Source organism: Fistularia commersonii, chromosome 21 (assembly GCF_037954325.1).
Source record: "Fistularia commersonii isolate RoL2024-O1a breed Wild chromosome 21, RoL_Fcom_v1.0, whole genome shotgun sequence".
Classification (NCBI taxonomy): Eukaryota; Metazoa; Chordata; class Actinopteri; order Syngnathiformes; family Fistulariidae; genus Fistularia; species Fistularia commersonii.
The window spans coordinates 4892499-4911818 of record NC_141304.1 but is presented as its reverse complement, the minus strand read 5'-3'; the positions used below and the strand labels follow the sequence as shown (position 1 = coordinate 4911818).

At 39.7% G+C, this 19320-nt stretch overlaps 1 protein-coding gene across 7 annotated transcripts in view; it reads right to left on the bottom strand.

Annotated features, from left to right (window-relative positions):
* The window catches only part of LOC147222114 (nuclear receptor coactivator 3-like), a 31363-nt gene extending 16522 nt beyond the window's left edge, over positions 1-14841 (bottom strand). For all 7 annotated transcript variants that reach the window (XM_086168323.1, XM_086168326.1, XM_086168322.1 and 4 more), the window contains exon 1: positions 14766-14841. The gene's annotated coding sequence lies outside the window, so the exon portion shown is untranslated. The remainder of the gene's footprint in view (positions 1-14765) is intronic.
* Positions 14842-19320: the final 4479 nt, after the last annotated feature.

The following is a 19320-nucleotide window of genomic DNA, read 5'->3' as shown; positions in this document are numbered from 1 at the left end:
TCATTCTGCTTCGGTCAGAAACCCTTAAACGTGGGAGTATCAAAAACATGAGCCTTTGAGATTAATAGTTTGACAGCTGTGACCACTTTTACAAAATTAACAAAGTAAATATATAGGTTTCTGAGGATGCACAGACTAAAAAAAAGCAACAAATTTTTGCAAAACTTCATTCAACATTCAAACTTTAAAAATTGTTGTTTCAAGTCCCATTGTTGTTGTTGTGCTTTGTCGTCTTTTGTGCTTTAATTGTCAAATTGACGAATTGATCATTACCATTCATACTGTGTTTTCCCCTCTCCCTTCTAACCTTCAAGTGTTTTTTTTTTGTTTCATCATGATAGGCATAAGTGATGGGTGGTTCTTTGTCAATGGTTAGATGAGAGTTGTGAGTAAGTAATTGAATAAATAAATAAACAAACAAACAAACAAAAAGTCAAAATATATGACATAAATCACCAACCTCTGTCATTCGCTCCACCATCACTACAACACAAAACCACACACAAGGCAGTATTACCAGCTCGCTAACTACTCCCTCCATGTGTGTGTGAGATCATTCGGCCATCATGGATGAATGATCACGTTGGTTTTGAACGTTGGCCTGCCACCGAGCCAATGGTGCAGCTGAATAATTGAAAAATGCTCCCACTAACAAAGAGACATGACGGACCAACATGTGACGTTAAAAGCATCTTTTTCCTTACACCTTGATTTCTTCTGACCCCCACAGGGGCTACTTATATTTACTGTCAGTCTAGAATAATTATTGTTATTTAACAGTGTTTGCTCCTCTGCTCGTTCACTGTCAGATGCATACAAACAAGCAAGGAGCTTCATGGACCAAAACCAAGAGATGCATGGATATCTGTATACAACATTCATACCCATATTACATACATATCATATTCATACACATTTTATTTTTTGCATTTAATATTTCACACTTAATCCAATTTTGGTCACTTTCATTTGCGCTCCTAGACACCTGAATGTCTTTTGTGATCAATTAAGTATGTATCTATCTGTGGGTATGGAAATATTAGGTCGATCGAGAAAATACAGCCGTGGTCAGGGTTACAATTCAAATTATGACACGATAAACAGAGAAAAAGAGAAGAAAAAACACTTTAGTGTGACACTATTGCTGCATTTGATTAGTAGATCACGCTGGCGTCTTTACGCTCAAGTTGGGTTGACACTGCAAGAAGCTGCATGCCAATAATGTTTACATGAAATATGTCCATTTTGGTCAGACGGAATAGAATATTGAAACCATTAACTAGAAAAATTACGTCTTACAAGGGCAGTGCGAGACCCTTGACCAATGACGATCACAGGCCATGGTGAGTGGTGGAAGGACAATTTCTTCTGTAGCGCAAGCACATTCTTGTGTCTTAATCAAAACCCAGTAGCATCAAACCACTGCCGAAAACTTTCTCTGACCTCAATATATCAGCAACAGCTGCCTGACTGTTTTGAAAGCCTACCAGATGTAACCTCAAGAGCCAACCATTCACATTAAATTCAGAGCAAAATGTATTATCCTCAAGACTCGACGATGATGAGGTTACCCATTGAGTGGTATAATATCAAAGTCTTGCAGCTAGTATAATGAAGGCATTATTTTGACACACGGTCCTTGGCTAACACCCAGAACGGCAGCAGTGTAAGTCAGTCAGGACCAGAATAGTGATGAGGGCATTCCTGCTTAGCCCGAAAATAAAAGGCTGCAATCTGAGCTCCCTGAGACAATGACTGGTAGGGCCAACAATAAACAATGACCCACCCAAAACAAAGATCATACAAAGTGGGGCACACAGACACACAATTACCATCACCACCCCAACATACATGTGCCAAAATAGAGATTTTCAAGCACTCCAACACCGGGAAGTGAAGCAAAACATTTACAATAGATGTAATTTCCATTTTTTGCAGGGTCAGATGTTAGCCATAAGCATCATACAGTGTAGATACACCTGTGAGGCAAGATTTGATTGGGTGAAAAATACACACACACACACACACACACACACACACACACACACACACACACACACACACACACACACACACACACACACACACACACACACACACACACACACACACACACACACACACACACACACACACACTTTGCCTACATACAATTTCAAGTACATTTAAGAAACAAACTTCCAACTGACAATAAATACTCTTGGTGTTCTAGGGGCCAACAATGACATCACCCCCTTTGGTATGCTAAAAGACTCCAAAACAGAGAGTCATGCAGAGTGGAGAATACTAAGCTATGACTGAACACAAAAACATCGTGGGAGGGGCTTGAGCTTCATACCACACCCACTGTCGGGTTCCTCCGCTGATGCGAATCATCGCATCTAACCCTCCAGATTTACCCGCAGGTTTTTGGCACATAGACAGGACATCAATTCTAGCAGTCCTGCAATGAATGCGAGTTCCTCTTTTGATTCAGAGAGTTTGTACAGTTGCTTTGAAATTGAGAATGCTAAGCCACTTTTTTCTCTGTCAGGTTGTAGTGAAACCACAAGGAAACCACTGGTGTACTAAGTGGTTTTGGTGTAACATAATGTTGATATTAAGGTCCAATTGTAACTAAACAGAAAAAAAACAACGGTAGTACTATACCAGAGAGACGGGGCGGTGCTATCTTGGTGATGATCACCTGCACAGAATGCCTAGATCAGACCTGGGCATTTTACGTCCCGTTTCTCTTTTTCATCCGTCCCACCAAACCCTTTCCTTTAAATATTATAGTATTTTCAATCAATATTGAAATTGGAAATAATGGAAATAATAATACATAGGGAATGATGTCGGCATATTTATATCATCATGAATAATTTTAAAAGTTGAAATAAAATGCCAGAATGTTTAAATATTTAAATAACAATTTTCATTTTGTTAAATCTAATTGATACCTTGTTGGCCCGCAGATAAAAAATTAAACAAGAAATGTGGCCCGAAAGCCAAAATAATTGCCTACCCAAGGCCTAGACATATGTCTGCAGTGAGCTACTGTGATTAGCTCCCAGCAAAGGAGGCCGATTAGACAAACACTTCTGAAGTTCACACAGTTTGATTAACATTTAAAAACTCTTAATGGACAGAGGTGATATCTCTCCTGACACACCGCATTGTATTTTACAATTGGTGGGGTGCATCTTTGCTGATACCGTGACTTAATTACAACCTACTGTTCAGAGGCAATCTCATTCCCTGCCTTCCCATCTGATTATATATTATGGAGCTCTATGCTTCCTCTTTGAGTTCTTGACAGAGTAACAACACAGCAAACAACAAGCAATTGGTTGATATTCAGAAGAGGAGGCAGAGTCATCTTCATTGCAATAAATACACCACAATTACTATATACAGAGTTGGACAAAGAAGGGAAAAATGTGGGAGGTAATTTTTTATTTTTTTTTTATTTTGGGGGGGCAAAACTAACTGAGATATGACTGTATTTCCCTTTTTTTCCTTGGAGTATTTTGCTGAAAAAAAATGTGATCAGCAAATGTGCAAAAAAATGAACTGACAATGTTGCATATATGTAAATAAGGTGCTGCCCTATCATCCTGACAGTTTGTGGATCTCTCTAAACTTTCTTGCAGAAAAGCATTCTGAGACGCTCACTGAACCCAAATGCACCAATTTAGGGCTGATGTTCATGTCACACAAGGAGCTGTTCACAGTGGAATAAAGCACACCTTTCAAGACTGCGGCAGTGACGCAAATGTAAAAAAAAAAAAAAAAAAAAAAGAGTGCAGAGAGGTGGAAAGCCAACAGAAACAGCCTCAGAAAAAAAGACGATTGGAGTTGGTGCTGCTTCCCGAAAAACCAGCAGCAAAGCAGGAAGCCTCAGTTTTTCAAGTATTATGACCCAAAAATACAGGCCGAACTTCCGACGGTTCGCGAAATGGGTGAAAGGTCAACCATGGCTGATGCACTTGTATAGTTTGCCAATTAAAAGATCAATCTTGAGTAAAACCTGTGGGTGAAGCGGACTTCGGGATAAATTGTCAGTAAATAGAACTGTTCAAAACATCTGCAACCCATTTATGCTGACAGCGAGAGCGCAAACTAACTGCTGCCTTATATGAAAAGAGTGGCACATTCAATCTTAAAAAAACCAAATATAAAACTGTTATTTGTCCTGGTGGCTTTTCCCATGCATGTGTAATGCATTGGATGAAAAGGTAAGAAGCTAGGGAGGGAGAGGAGATTTTTAAAAGCAGAGAGGGAAAACTGCCTTCAGAGGAGTAGTTTTCTCTTCGTGAAAAAAAACATCCTCCACCCCTTGACCAGAGCACACAATGCGCAAATGTAGTTTGACCAGGCCGTGTGAGCATCACCCCGTTCCTCTTGCACAAAATGCAGCACTCGGAGAAAACTGGGAAAATAAATGAAAGTGGAAACAAAGAGGTGGTGGATTCCTCTGTGTGTGTGCGTGCGCGCGCGTCACCCAATGCGCCCTCCATGACTATCCATCATTAATACGGACAAAGAGCAGGAAGAAACAGGAAAGGACCCAAGTGGACGATGATTCACACGGCAAGCTTCACCGAACAGCGACTTTAATAGCTTTAATAAACCCTTCAATTTCTATACAGGCGGTATATATAGTAAGGTGATAAGGATGAGGCTCCTGCATTATTTAGGAGGAAAACAAATGAGGAAACCGGTGAGGAAACCGTGGCCGAAGAAAATGTGGGCGGCTGCGATCACATGAGGCTAATATTATGGAAATTAGTTCATTAATCAATGGCTAACAGCGTCAGCGCCTGATCAGCCTGCATGCTGCCCAGTGTGATAAAAAACATCTTCAATTGCGAGTGACGCAAATGTGCCGTGATGGGGAGGATAAATAAATATATCTCGTGTAGGCAGAGATAATTCAGCGTGAAGATGTGTGCCAATTTACTTTGCTGATATGTTTTAATGACCGCATTTTTTAAAACAAAAGACCGGAAGCGGCGGTGTGCCTACATGTTTCAACTATACGACTCGGGAAGAAAAATAATACTAAGAAAGACAGCAGATATTCATTTTCAGACCAAGGCACTGACGATTCCTTTTCTACCTCGCTTGTCTTTTTCTCCTCCCACTCTGTGCGCCCTCCCCCTCCTGCCTCCCTCCTCTCCCCGCCGTTCCTGTTGGATTGGTGGAGTAAACACAGGAAGAGAGCGGGCTCTGTTCCACCACGCCAGAGCTGAGGCTGGGCGTTCCTGCAGAGCTCCTGCGCCGGGGTCAAAAGTTTACTGTGGTTTTCATTTCACCTTTTCTAAGCCAATCACAGTGCCACACTGCAGCGCCTGAACTCTGACCCCTGCTAAGAATTTCGCTAAAAAGATGGTCTGACGCCAGTTTCACAACTGCACCCCCCCCCCCCCTCCACAGCTCCCATTTTTCCCCTTACTACTCCCTTTTTCCCCTTTCTGTTGACTGGCCGGTTTCATGTCTTGATAGAGGCTTGGGGGAAAGAGATTCCAGAAATGAGGTACAAGGGGTAACGGAGAACCCCTCATACTTCAGAAAGGAAGAAAAGACTTGAGTTTTAAATTCAGCATTAGGAAACTACCAATAAATCATTGTTTTCTCTACAACAGCACAGGACTGTAAATATTTGAAAATAATAATAACTTTGGATTTCACAAATGAATAGAGTCAGCCTGAACCTCACGCGATTGACAAGTTCTTTTCTTTTTCAGACTTCCAGCTTCATGATGCCGTCCACACAACTATTAGATGTTTATATGACCAGGGAACACAAGATACGGAGGTCACAAGAACCAAATGCAGATGGAGAGAGCACGCTAATGTTGAGGGGGGAAAAAAATAAAGGTTTTGTGAACACTCGGGAGTCTGTTTAGGAATCAAATTAGGGTTGATTGCCGAGTCTGACAGAACACACACAGACGCGCACGCTGAGCAATAATCCAACCGCGGGTTTGTTTTTGTCTTGGTGACATTGCGCTCCGTTCCCATCTGCAGAGTGATTAAGCCTGTGCTGCTAATCAAGTGTGTCCCTTAAAACCAGAGAGCGACAAGCCATGATCTAGCGTGATCTCCTAAATCCAGCACGCAAGGGAGAATAACTCAGCTAGTAAGAGGAGAAAGAGGAAATTTTAAATGCGGGCCAGGGGGAGGCACCCGAACTTGACCAAGACGACGGGGAAGAGCATGTCATCAGTTAAGTATCGAAGTTTCAATAAAGAGAAAAATATGGGTTCCAATTATTGATAAATTCACAAAACCATATTGGGTAACTGAAAGATATAAAAGGAATTTAGGCCATTAAAGTCACTCAAATCGGCATATGAATCAAATGAGCCTTTATTTTGCTTTTACTTTTGATATCGTTGCTGCGTTTAGAGGACACGAGTTCGCTGAGTAAAGTCAAACTTGCTTGGAAAGAACAATAAAAAATCCACCGACATCACCGCCCCAGTTTCAGTCAGACTTGATTGGCAAACAACAGATTTTTTTCTTGTAAAACAAGCAAAAATTAGATTTTACATTGCTATGTTACTGCCTCAGAATGTTTCATTTGAGGGAGTTTGTACTGATTAAACTGTATTACATTCCAAGCTGCTGTTAAAAAAAAAAAAAAAAAAAATCACAAAAATTGTTAATATTCTCATTTTTGGATGAATTTAGAAATTCTGAAGCAATCAGGACTTTTCCTAGTTATTAATTTCTTTTTTTTATTTTGTGCTGTGACCTGCCACAAGAACTACACATAACCACGAGACAAGCATTCATTGATTGGGTAAGGCCTGATGTGCTGAGGAGTGTGGCTAAGAATCTAACAAACCATGAAAATCACCTGGATACACCACACTTTTTCAAGCATTCCTCACGATCTATAGTGAGCCATGAAAGTGAGCCACAATGGACACACTGTTTGTACTGTACCAATCAAGTTATTGGAGCTCTCTAAGCAAACAACTTCAATTCATCTAAACTGAGCCCAAGGCACAAGACACATGTGGATGGCTCTACAAATGGTCCGGGTCTCTGGACCACGACAACCAATGCTTTAAATGTCCTAATTAGAAACCCAATCTCGTTCAGGGTCAGAGGTGGATACATGTGAAAGGATAAAACTGGTCAGTTAGTTTGAGCAGGGCCTTTCTCTATCCTTACAAGGGCTATATGGCCAAACGGATAAGATAGGACTGCTAACTCAAAAATTTGTGCTGCAGAATATGACAGTAAACCATCTGGCATATTCCGTGCCAGTATACACACACTGCGCAGTACGTCTGGAGACATTAACAATGTGGGATTTGTTCATAACTTGATTTTCATTTTAACTACAGGCAGCAAATAAAAGTAGAGAATTGAGCTTGAAAAAAAAAAAAATCAAAATGCAGTTATGAGAACAACTGCACCAATAACCTCAATGGATGAAAGGAGCATTTGAATGTGCAAAATCGCTCAATGATTTTTTCCTTTTCCCACAGAACCCAAAAATCACCTGCCTCACAATCCTAAAAATGACACCCCTATGTCACATTATTCCATCATTAACTGTTGGCACACAGTCTAAGTAAATAAATCCAACTAACCACAAGGCCTTGCTAAATTAAAGTTGACTTTTCGCAGTGAAATGACTTTTGGGGAAAAATATTAAGTGCAGATTGCTGTTGTCGACTGTCTGTTAAATATTTCCCAGCTGCAAGGTGAAGTATAAAATCAAGGAGACAAGAGAAGAGATGGAGAGTGTGCTTGTCGCCTTTGAGAAGTTCATCCAGACCTGACAGTCTCTCACTCTTCGCAAGCCTCTTTCTCCCTCTCTCTCTCCTCCTTTTAACCCTGCCAAACAGACAGAAAGCAAGCATCTGGTTGCAGTTATCTCACAAACTTGTTTTCACCCTTTCTGTTTCTCCCCCAAAGCATTTTTATAAAAAGGGGCCCTAAACAAAACACAAACAAGGTCTTGCTAAGATTTTACAATGGTAACAAAACTAGGCCAGGGAGCTACCCTCCCACTGACTTGTTCAGGTGAACCCATTTTATGAGCATTCTTCAGCTGGGGGGAGAGAAAGTTAGAAGGAGTTGAAGTTAAAGAGGAAGGGCAAGGAGGGGAGGGCGACAAAGCTCTGGGCAGCCCCTTCCCCAATAAACTTTTGCCTTGCACCAATCAGCAGAGGCTACAGAGAGTGAACTGTTCCAAATCGTTGCTGGTTATAAACTGGAATTGGGTGCAATGATTGCTTCAGGCTGCCTGTTTAGCTTTAAGAAGTGTGCATGGTTCACATATGTCTCAGCTAGCCTAACACTTGGGTATTACCACAGGGTTGAAGGAGAGGGGATGAATGTGAAGCACCTTCAAATAAGAGTTGGGGCACAAGCGGCCCTGCTTGACTTGTCTTGGGAAGCTGTTGTCTTGGCTTCCTCTCGAAAGTGAACAACAATCCGGTTTCGGCAGCCCTCTGTCTACTCTCGCTCATTCGGGCGAAGAAGCCGTAAATATTTTAGCAGTGGAAACCCGCCAGTCTTGTCAAGCAGAGTTTTCTATATTTAGCCAAATAGAGGAGGACTGAAGAAGCCGACCTACCTGTTGACTGCAACCAAGATCACCAGTGGAATGTATCCTCAGACAAATGCGACTACAGAACACTGTACTTGCAGGAGACCTTGACATCCTGGGTGTTTTTTCAAGTATTAGCAATAAAAGATGACGTTCTTGAAGTTTCAGTCACAAATCTTACTTCGAATCAATGCCTAACCATTGCAGAGGAAAACTTCAGAGAAACCTGAGAAGCTTCCAACAAATCTTAACTCACCAGAAAGAGGAAGTAATATGGCTAATTACTGTTAATATCAAAATGCTTGGGCGTTTAAAGCCGCACTGGGACCCTTCATGCCTGGTCCTTGGGATAAGTTATCTGTGATCAGTAGAATTTTTGGGTGTTTTCCTTGAATAACTTGTGCTTTAAGCGCTACTGTTGTTAAGAGCGCTACCTAAACCAAGGAGTCACATTTCAATTAGGGGAAACAATCACACTTTCTTTTCAGTTTTTCTAATTATCAGGACCCCAGTGAAAGTTTCCATTCATGTCTTCAAACTTTGGATGCAGATCTGGGATATTGAGGTGAAATTTTAACTTCACAGTTTTCACGATAAACCCCCGACTGAAAAAATTTACTGACCACATTACATATTCAAAATCAAAATAGAACAAGAACAGAGCAGAAAAACCCACAGTGATTACCGCACGTTCAACCATCAGCCAATGTTAGAGACAGTCTCGAGAAGGGATGGGTCATGATGTTTGAACGCCGGATTAGTCATTAAATCATAAAAACTGCACATGTTATGTCACCATCATTTCTATACAAAAACAGTCACCTTGTAGAAAGGAAGTAGGATTGTCCTAGCAGAAATTCAATGCTATATAATCAAAAATGGATTGGAAGAGATCTTTTACTGTCTAAATGTGAACCTGAACAAGCCTACATGTTTAACTTTTATGTTGCTTAAGTCCATTTACCTGTCAGTGAAATGGACTACATCAGTTCCTGTAAAAGCTTCTTTGCACAGCGCTCTGGACTCTAGCTGCCCCGTGAAAACTGTGTGGCTGTGAGCCTCGGTAGTGCTGTACTCAAAGTTACAATTATTTCAACTTAAAGCTGTCAAAGCAAAAATCAGTGAGATAACAGCTACACTGGCCAGAAGAAACATGTGCAAAGTGAGAGAATAGAAAAGGGATAAACGCTCATTGTCTGATTCAGAGATTTCCGAACATTCAGAATCCCATTTAAAACTTATCACGATCTCTGCAGCCTACTTGGCAGGAAGACAAAGCTACCAGCTTTATGAAAAGCATATGATTTACAGCCCCGGTTAAAGCATTTTTTTAATGTAACTCTTTATGTAGCCATCACTGGCGTCCAGAAATCTTCCACAATTCTAAATGTTTTATCTGTCTGCTACTGAAAATATTTTGTCATCAGTAAAGGCTGCCCTAAAACAAAAAAATTGGAAAAAAAATCCACAGACTTGATGTGGGTCACAAGTGGATTATCACTCAAAAAACTCACAACCAGGCCCACAGAGCGTGACAGCACAGAGTGGAGAAGTCCCTTGTGTCAAAAGGGAGTTTTGTGACTCTCTGCTCAGCGGTGTTGGTGATTCTGAGGTCAGACTGGCCAGACTGGAATGTGAATGTAATATTTCATTTGTACATATGATCTAGAATTCACCACATTCAGAATGACATGGGAACTTGTTTGTGCCATGATCTTGTCAAAGAATTAGAAAAGAAAAACACATGCACAATCGCTGCCCAGTTAGGGATGGGTGTTGGATAAAAGAAAATTTTAAATATTCAACTTAGTAGAGTTTGGAAAAAATCTGCACACCAAAAATATACTTCAAAAAGAAAAAATGATTTATTTTACATAGAACACAAAACACTTATTCTCGCATGCATTATGTTTCAAGCAAAAAATAGTCTCTTCCTCGGATGATTACTGGAAATAAATAAATACATACATTCATATTTCCGGTCACGATCTTGCCCTGGAACACTGAGTTTTGATGCCATAGTTAAGGCTGGATTAGTAATATTTCTAGCCTAAAGTGCTTTAAACTACAGATGATGAAATATAGACCAAAAGTGTTGCTAGTCTTAATTACAAAATGGATTCTAGTGCAGTTTTAGAAATAATAGAACAGTGGAAAGTTTGACAGAGAATGGTCACACTGGCTGAAGTACATACAGAAAGGAAACTGCTGTGAAAGCACTTTGAGGTGACTACTACATTTATGCAAACAGAAACATGCATATTGTTGACAGTTTTATTGGTGGAATTCCTTAACAACTCTAATTATTGTATGATTCAGAACTTTTGAGCATGATAAATGTAACAAGTCAGTAATAATGTGTATTTCAAGGATTCATTTGTTTTTAATGCTTCATGTATTTGTATATGATGGAAATGCATTGATAAACTTAATATTGTTAAAATGTTTTTGTTTTCATGAACATAGAGAAAACTGAAATTAAACATATCTGAGATATTACCTTGAAGAGGCAGTATGAATTTTTGAGCAAAAATATGCAGATTAATATGAAATTTAAAGAGAAGATTAACGATGGTGCATGCTAAACTCTTTGTGTTGAGGAAGTTTCTTTTTTGTTGCTATTTTTGGAAAAGGAAAAAAAAGGGTGTCTATCATACAGTGGGTGCCCCACATTATTATTCCACCAACTTTCCCAATTCCAGCCCTGGGGGCTAATGTAGTTATTAAGGAAAAGCACCTGGATTGACATAACGTCCAGAAGAGATTTTTAAGTTAGACTGAGGTAAAATGCAGGTTACAGATAAAATCTTAAGTGCACCTTAACAAAGGGAAAGCTACGTGATCCGTCATTTTTCAGACCACACAGGTGGACAACAGAACAACTGTCAAGAAAGAATCCAACTTACCAGATGCCACCATTGCTTTACATATTTATCATATAATATCTAATCTGTCTAATGAAATATGAGTACATTACACAAATACCACTGAGTCATCCATTGTGGAGCATTTTAAGAATTCAAACTTCTATGGTAATCCTATGTTAACCATGCAATCTGCCACCACAGAGAAACTTTGCCGGGTCCCATGAGAAAAAGTGATAAGTTAATGAATTATTGAGAGCGCAGGGGTTGACAGACAAAGAACGAACACTATGCATCCCAGTCACTTCTTCACCCCATCTGCAGTCAAAGAATCCCTCCAAAGATTGATTCATTGTTAACACAGCCTGACACTCTGTGTGAGGGAGAAAGAAAGTAGTAGATAAAGGGACAGAGAATAGGGGGACAGGGGGCTCCATTTGCTAAGAATATGAGCAGAACCAGTTAATTGGACAGGTTCCCACAGTGATCATTCTACCACTTACAAAAATACCACATATGTGGGCTTGAGCGATGGCATTCCATCAGACTCAACTTAAAAAATTAAGTCAAGTTAGCTCATCTGACAGTGAAAGACTGTCGGCAGAACCTATATTGCATATTCCTTCCCCAATTCAAAAGCGCGGGCACCATGATCATATCACAGCGTATTTAATTTGACTGTATGTAAGCAATGATCACATTTTCCTGGAGACAGCAACCAAATAATTAGCAGGCAACAAGCACCATGTCATTGTAATTGTCAAAGATGGCAACACTTATTAAAGACCATTAAATATCTACATGTATGATACACCTAGCCTTAATATCTTCTTAAAGGAGTGCTCAAACCAAACTCTCCATTGTTGGCCCTCAACCCAGACACAACGCCACAGGTTCCTATTCGACCTGCAATGAGCATTCTAAGTCCTACTTTATGGTTTTGACCCAAGTCATGACTTTTCAAGATGATTTGGCATGTTGAATTTAATATAAGAAATATGCATGTGCTGCTTCCCTGGTCAACAGTTTAACAAGATGTTCCTTCAACATGGGAAAATAAGAGTATACTCATTGCTTGACATTGATTCTCCCCATTTATTAGACGTGACACTGACACGCCTCACTAGTTAATGAATTCAGTTTCTCCTCTTGACATATTTTTTGAGAAATTATTATTATACTGATTGACAAAAGACTGCCCTTATTTAAATTTGAAGTTTTTTTTTTAACTTCAGACGTGAAATCAGCCAGATGGGTCAAAATTCCCAAACCAAGTTGGACTGGTGTGAAACCAAAAAGCTTAAGTTATTTGGTTTGGCTGACTGTTCAGATCTTCTGGTTAGCCTTTTTGAATGAGGAGTAGCGACTGCAGCCACCAGCTTCTCACACCACGCCAGCACAGAAAGTAAGTGCCGGTCAAATGTTGGTTGTTTGCGGTCCGTAAGTGCAACTTTTTTACCCAAACAAATGTGACGTGGGACAATGCAATGGCTAGCCATTGTAGGCACTTATTCAGAAACACTGTGGAATTTCAGTTCAGTTTCTAATGACTTTGAGCTCCTTAATTCATTAAAACGCAACAAATAAATAGATAAAATCAATGTCCAAATTGTATTTTGCTTTACAAGACATGGCGCCGATTTACAAAGAATGCTTACATTAGCGCTAACTATTATGTCTTTTGACTCATACAGTCAAATGTGTGTATAAAAAAATAAGCACACACATCTCTCTGCTTGCAGTCTTCTTGACATTGCACACAAGTGTTGATGCCCTGGAAGTGATCAGCAGTTTCATTGCAGACAGTAAATATGACACAGTGTACCGTCCCTTCAAATACAACAGCTAAAACAAAAAATTAACTTCATACACTTCTCTTATTCCAAACACTTTTGTGTCCATAAGCTCCTTGCATGGGAAATATATTGACATAAATGGCACTGGCAAGGCGAATTGTCATCCAAGAAAGGGTATGTGAAATAGTGACACTGTGCAAACGTGATGTTTGTAGAAACACTTTTGCCCTTTTTTCCCCCTGAAGATAAACTATCATAACCTAGTAAACAGATATCACAGTCATTCCAATTGATGGATGTGTAAATTAAATTCTGCAGAATAATAGAACAATAAGATGAACGTATGAAGCAACCGGGATCAATGCAACGTTATACATTCTGATCTGCCAGTATTCAGAGGATGTTGTTTTGAAAAACAGACCTCGGGATGCAGGGACACATCAAACCTGGACCTGAACCCTGTAGTGTGTTTCACGCCCCCCTTGATCCTGCACCCTAAAACGTCCACTCGGGTCTCCCACTGTGTCTTTGTCTCTTTAACACACACGTGTCTCTAAATGTGATTAATCAGCGGTGAAAACCCGGCATTGGATGCACCGGGACGGATCATGATATCCTCCCTATTGCCATCACGCACAAGCAATCGAGCTTTTGCCACGCAAATAAATAACAGATGCTGTGGGTCCTACTGAGCAGGGCTCCGTCCGTGTGGATGTCAGCATGCGATACGATGCAAAGCTGCGTGCCGATCGCCTTTCCCCCTGCTGTTTTGTCTTCAAATACAAGTACATAATACGTGTATGGGGCTATTCCAGAATTCAACGAGTTTCGGTAAGTGTGTTTCATCTACAACTGGCGATCTCACAACTAAAACGTGGGTAACACTTTCCCCCAAAGTGAGATTTCTCCCTCCCTGGTGGGGAACAGACAACCCCCCTTATGGCAATCTTTATACCTATTTAGTAGCATAGCTCTTTGCACTGAGGTGGAACTGGTTGCGAGCACGGACGATCCCTCCACCCCCCACCCCCCTCCACCTCCGGTTCAAGCGACTCTGATAAGGTCAAAAATATTGTTGTCCTGTGTTATTTAGTTGTGCTCGAGGGAATGTCCATGACCTCGCGCTGGGACAAACTTTTAACGTTATTTCGTGAAAACAGACGGAATTGAACTCACAGGGCTGTAACAGCTAGGCTAGAGCTCCCAAACGAACAAGAAAGCTCGAATCTTTTCTCTTTCTCTCTAAAGTTTGCACCAAATAGATAAAATACTAAAATAGATCCAATTATCTGGGTAGTTATTTATGAAAAGTCGTGTGTTGTTTACAACAAAACAGCTGATAAGATCCCGACCGGGATCCCATAACAAACAGCGAGTGGTGAGGAGGCTCGTTGTATCACGGCGGCTTAAAAAAAACCACAGCCTGCTCGGAAACGCAACAACACCAACTGCCTCCGTGACAAAACCGCACGTTCAAACACACACTAGCCTCCCTATTCTAAAGTTGGTTGTAACGAAATTTCAAAACAGCCCCGGAAAACTCACCTGCTTCGACGCTTTCATTGAGTGGAGCAGTTTCTTTAACGCCTCTACAAACTCTCCGCCATCTTCAACAGGACCGTGTTTGTTTAAATGGGAAACACTCCCAGAGCGGAGAGAGCCAGCTTGTAAGCAGAGCGACAAGCCCTCTGGGTAATGTAGTTTATATCGCTCATAATCCAGTTTAAAGTGAACGAAGCGTTCTGCTAATGAACTACACACACACAATACCCATAAATGATTTTAGCAGGAGTCACTGATATTATTAGTGGAGAGATTTAAAAATGTATTTATAGCCTGGCAGAAAATCAACTTCACGCAAATGACTAACCCAAGCAGTGCCACATTTTTATTTTAAAAACACATTTTTATTTTTTTTTATCCCTGCAAGGACACAATATTTTAACATTGTTTGAAATATTACAATTTAAACATATTTCCAAAAAGAAACATGACTAGTGACTAGAGTCATGTTTCTTTTTGACAGACTAGACTCGTTGACTAGTAGACTCTAGTCTACTCTGTCAGTTTAAACATGTACTTTTTACTCCATATATTTAATATTATTTAGTGCACCCCAGATAGGCACATCTATAAGACGAGGGAGACATTGAATGATTGATTTGTTGTGATTCTTCCCTGTAATGTGGATTGGAATTATTGTTTGTCATTATAATTTAGACCCTCATAATACATTCAACAGTCAGATATTAAAGGAAGTAAAGTGATATTGAAGGCAAAGTTGTCAAAATGCAAGTCTGACTTTATATAGGTCCACATGGTGTCAAGATGTTGCGGATTTTATTTGGCGAGACATTTTAGTCTTGAGAGGGGTTGAAATGAGGGTAATATTTATCATATTTATTTATATGAATTCCAGTATTTTTGCCACAAAGCAGTCTAGTTTGTAACTTGAAATTTACAAGACCCATGTGCTGGATACATTTGTCATTGTTTAAGTCCCGGTTTTATATCTGCTAATACACAGCAGTCTGCTGTGTTGGCTCAAACCCATTCCGTTGTCCCAGAACAACAAAACTGTGAGGATCTCCTTTATCCTGCTTTCATAATGCAATATGTATGTATGTATGTATGTATGTATGTATATATGTGTTTTTGTTTTTATGTTTGCCTTGATTTTGAATATGTTTCCAGGGTCATTTTGCAGGCTATCAATGAACACTCAGCTCATATATGGTTCGTATCCCTTCTCTGCTCAATTCTCTTCTTACTCGCATTTGACCTTAATTGCAGCTTAATTTCACTCACGCAAATTTACCTTATATGGCCAAGGATTTGCAAGCAACATGCTTTTCTCTATTACACTTTAACTACATGATAATGTCTAAAACAGGAAAAGGGGAGCTATTTGGGAATTAGTTAATGTCTTAATCATTGTCACTTGTCGTATAATTACAGAATTGGTGATGATGACTCTTTTTTAAAAGGAACTATTATAGTGTGAAACCAGTTCTGAAGCAAGTATCCTTACACAGAATGGCAAGCAATCGAGTGATTTCCTTTATGTGGTATATATGTCCTAAAGAGAACACAGCCCACCTTTTTGAAACACCTGGCATTACAGATTTTGCATTTAGGTCAGTGTGGCACACTTGTTTGCTAGCAGATCTGAGCAATGAGTCCTAACATAAGGAGAAAAAAAGTCTCAGAGCTTTCTCACTCAAGCACACTGGTAGTGATTTTTTATTACCAAGGGGGGAATGACGTTCAAGGAGGGAGAGCAGCAAGATGGGGGTAAGAGGGCGAAGAAGAGGCAATAAAATACTGGGTAACTAGCGTAACTAGCCCTATACTTTTTAACGTCTGTACACTACCCCCTTTAAAATCTGCATTGTGCACAGTGAGATGCAAAAAGCTAGATTGCAGAATAGGTAGAATTCACCGTACATTCAGTTGTTAAAACATGAAAAGAATGTTGTGAAGTTCATTGCCATAACATGTTGTTTGCAAAATCTCACGCAAACGATGCATGAAATGCACTCATGTTTCTAGTATTTATGTAATTACATGTTAGGACAAAGATTTGATCGTCCCAGTAGTTTTGTGAATTGAATCATCACTGTGATCACTCTACATACAGAAAGAGTACATTCTTCTTTATGTCTGTCTCTGCCAGGGTGAGAAAGCCTCAATTACATTCCACAGAGAGCCAAAGAGGGTCCTGTGGCCCTCTGTTTGTGTCCCATCCCCCCGCAAAACATGGAAAACTGACCTTCCCCCTCAGCGAGTGTGAGACACTTAATTCCATCCCCCCTCCCCATTCAGCCTTGCTACTTTGAAAGGACAGGAGATAACAGTTTGAAAGGACAGGAGATAGCCCTATAATCATTATTGTATTCAGATTGGTTTACCTGCAAACAGCCAGCAGCATGCCTTTCATCGCTCCAAACTTACTCCCCTCCCCCAGCAGCTAAACATGCAGAGCTGTTAAAAACCCAAAAGAAACCCCAAATCTTCTATGACTTATAACACTATTATAACCCAACATTCTAATTGATGAAAGCAAAGAAAAAGATGAAGTGTTTTTTTTTCAGGGATAGAGAGTAATCATCAAATTGCATACTGGTATGCAAAGTTTAAGTTTCCATGTTCATCGTAGTTCAAAACTGTAAGCAGGGTTCTTAAAGGCAATGCATTTTTCCACAATGGTAGTGTTTTATAATTATACTATGAAGAAAAAAGCCATAATGAAGAAAGGTAATAGAAATAGGTCTACAAAAGTACACCAATATGGGATACAAACATTTTGTCATACACTGATATATCATACACGTACTAATGAATTTAGTTTTATGTTAATCTGATACTGAATCATACTGCAAGTTCGACTGCAATAAAAAATTGTTGTGCGATACTGTTCTCGATTTAAATACAAAACAACAAACATAATTCTGTATGAACGTCACCGCCGGACTGCGCCTACAAGCTAGGAAAATCTAACAAAGGCGCCATCTTGTGGAGAAAGGGGCTCGTTACATCCGGCCCATGTTGAGGCCGGGGCACGTCTGCCTACACCTAGCGATGCCTATCGCTGGTTACCACGCTGAGATCGTCACAGAAAAGTTAAAATTTGCACCTTCCTATCACGGTGCGTGTCACGACCGTGTTATGTTTGTCTAATCTTGCTTGTCCTTAGTGAAGGTAAAGTCGACTGTTAACCTCAATATAAATCGGACGATTCAAGCTAATGGTTGGTTAGCCAATGCTAGCTGCGAGTCTAACATAACATCTGGGTTTGGCTTTTCACTTTTCCCTCTTCTCAGCTGAATAAAGTCCACCGGTCATATGTTCCAGGTGTAACTCTACGTGGGCGAACCACCCTTGTAGCGTATTTTCGCTTTCATTGGTGTTTTTAACGTATCACTATAAATAATGGAGAGGATTCATGTTTGAGATGTCCTTCTCCTGCCTGCTCGGCTCCTCCCACAGTTGACCTCAAACCCTGGGTGTAAATCTTTATAGTGCACGGAAATGGGAGGAGATATGAGAATATAAATCGGTTGCTATTGTTATTGAATCCAAAGTGTTTTCCCTTGCGAAATGTAACCACAGATGATTTAGATGGAGCTGAAGCTCATTGGTTACAGTCTAGAAGTTTTCAAACTTTCTCCCCCCAGTGCAATATGCTAGAGTTCCTGAACCGGATGTAACCTTCACCTCTTACCACACTGGTGCAGTAACGTGTCTGTTCATTAAACACACACCTACACAAAATGCGATTTTAGTCATACATTTTCTTGTAACTTTAATTTGAATGTCTTCTTTACTCACTCCTCCCTGGCTTTTTACTGACTTTTCCCTCTAGTTCTGATCAATTATATTCTAAAATAATTATATTACTAAGATCTTTTTCCACAAACCAAGACAAAAGAAATAGTAATCATATCAACAATCAAACCACTTCTTGTTAGCAACCAGGTAAAACTGAGATCTTTCATGTCAGTAAACAAACATTGTAGTTATGATTCTAAGGGTATATTCAGAATATTTTATTTTGTAATTACTGGAGGAATTCACAGAAATGCAATTGTCAATAAACTCTTCTTAGAATGTATATTTTTATGATGTAGCATGTGCTGATTTGGTAAACACAAGATAAATCACTTCAACATGAAATTTGAGAGAGCTTAAATTCCAACTGCAGTGTTATTACCTGTAAATGACTCACACTCTGACATTTGCCAAACATTATGTCCATAGGTTCTGTAGGTCTAGTTCAGCTCCTAGAACATACAGATTTAGGCTTTGTATTTTCCTTATTTTTTGATTTAAGAACAGAAGATACTGACTTCGTATATCTAGGATTGTCATGATTTACAGGTGCTGAGTACTTCTTGGATTTCATATCATGATGATGAAGTAAATGAACTCTTATCATTTGTTTTGCACACTTATTCTCGTTTCATGCAATTATGCAGTTTTTGTTGCAGACCAACACTTGTTAAATGTTTATATTTTCAGTTTAATTAATCAAAAACAAAAAATACACAAAAAGATGATGTCAGGGCAATTTAATGCAAATGAAAATTTGACATAAGTC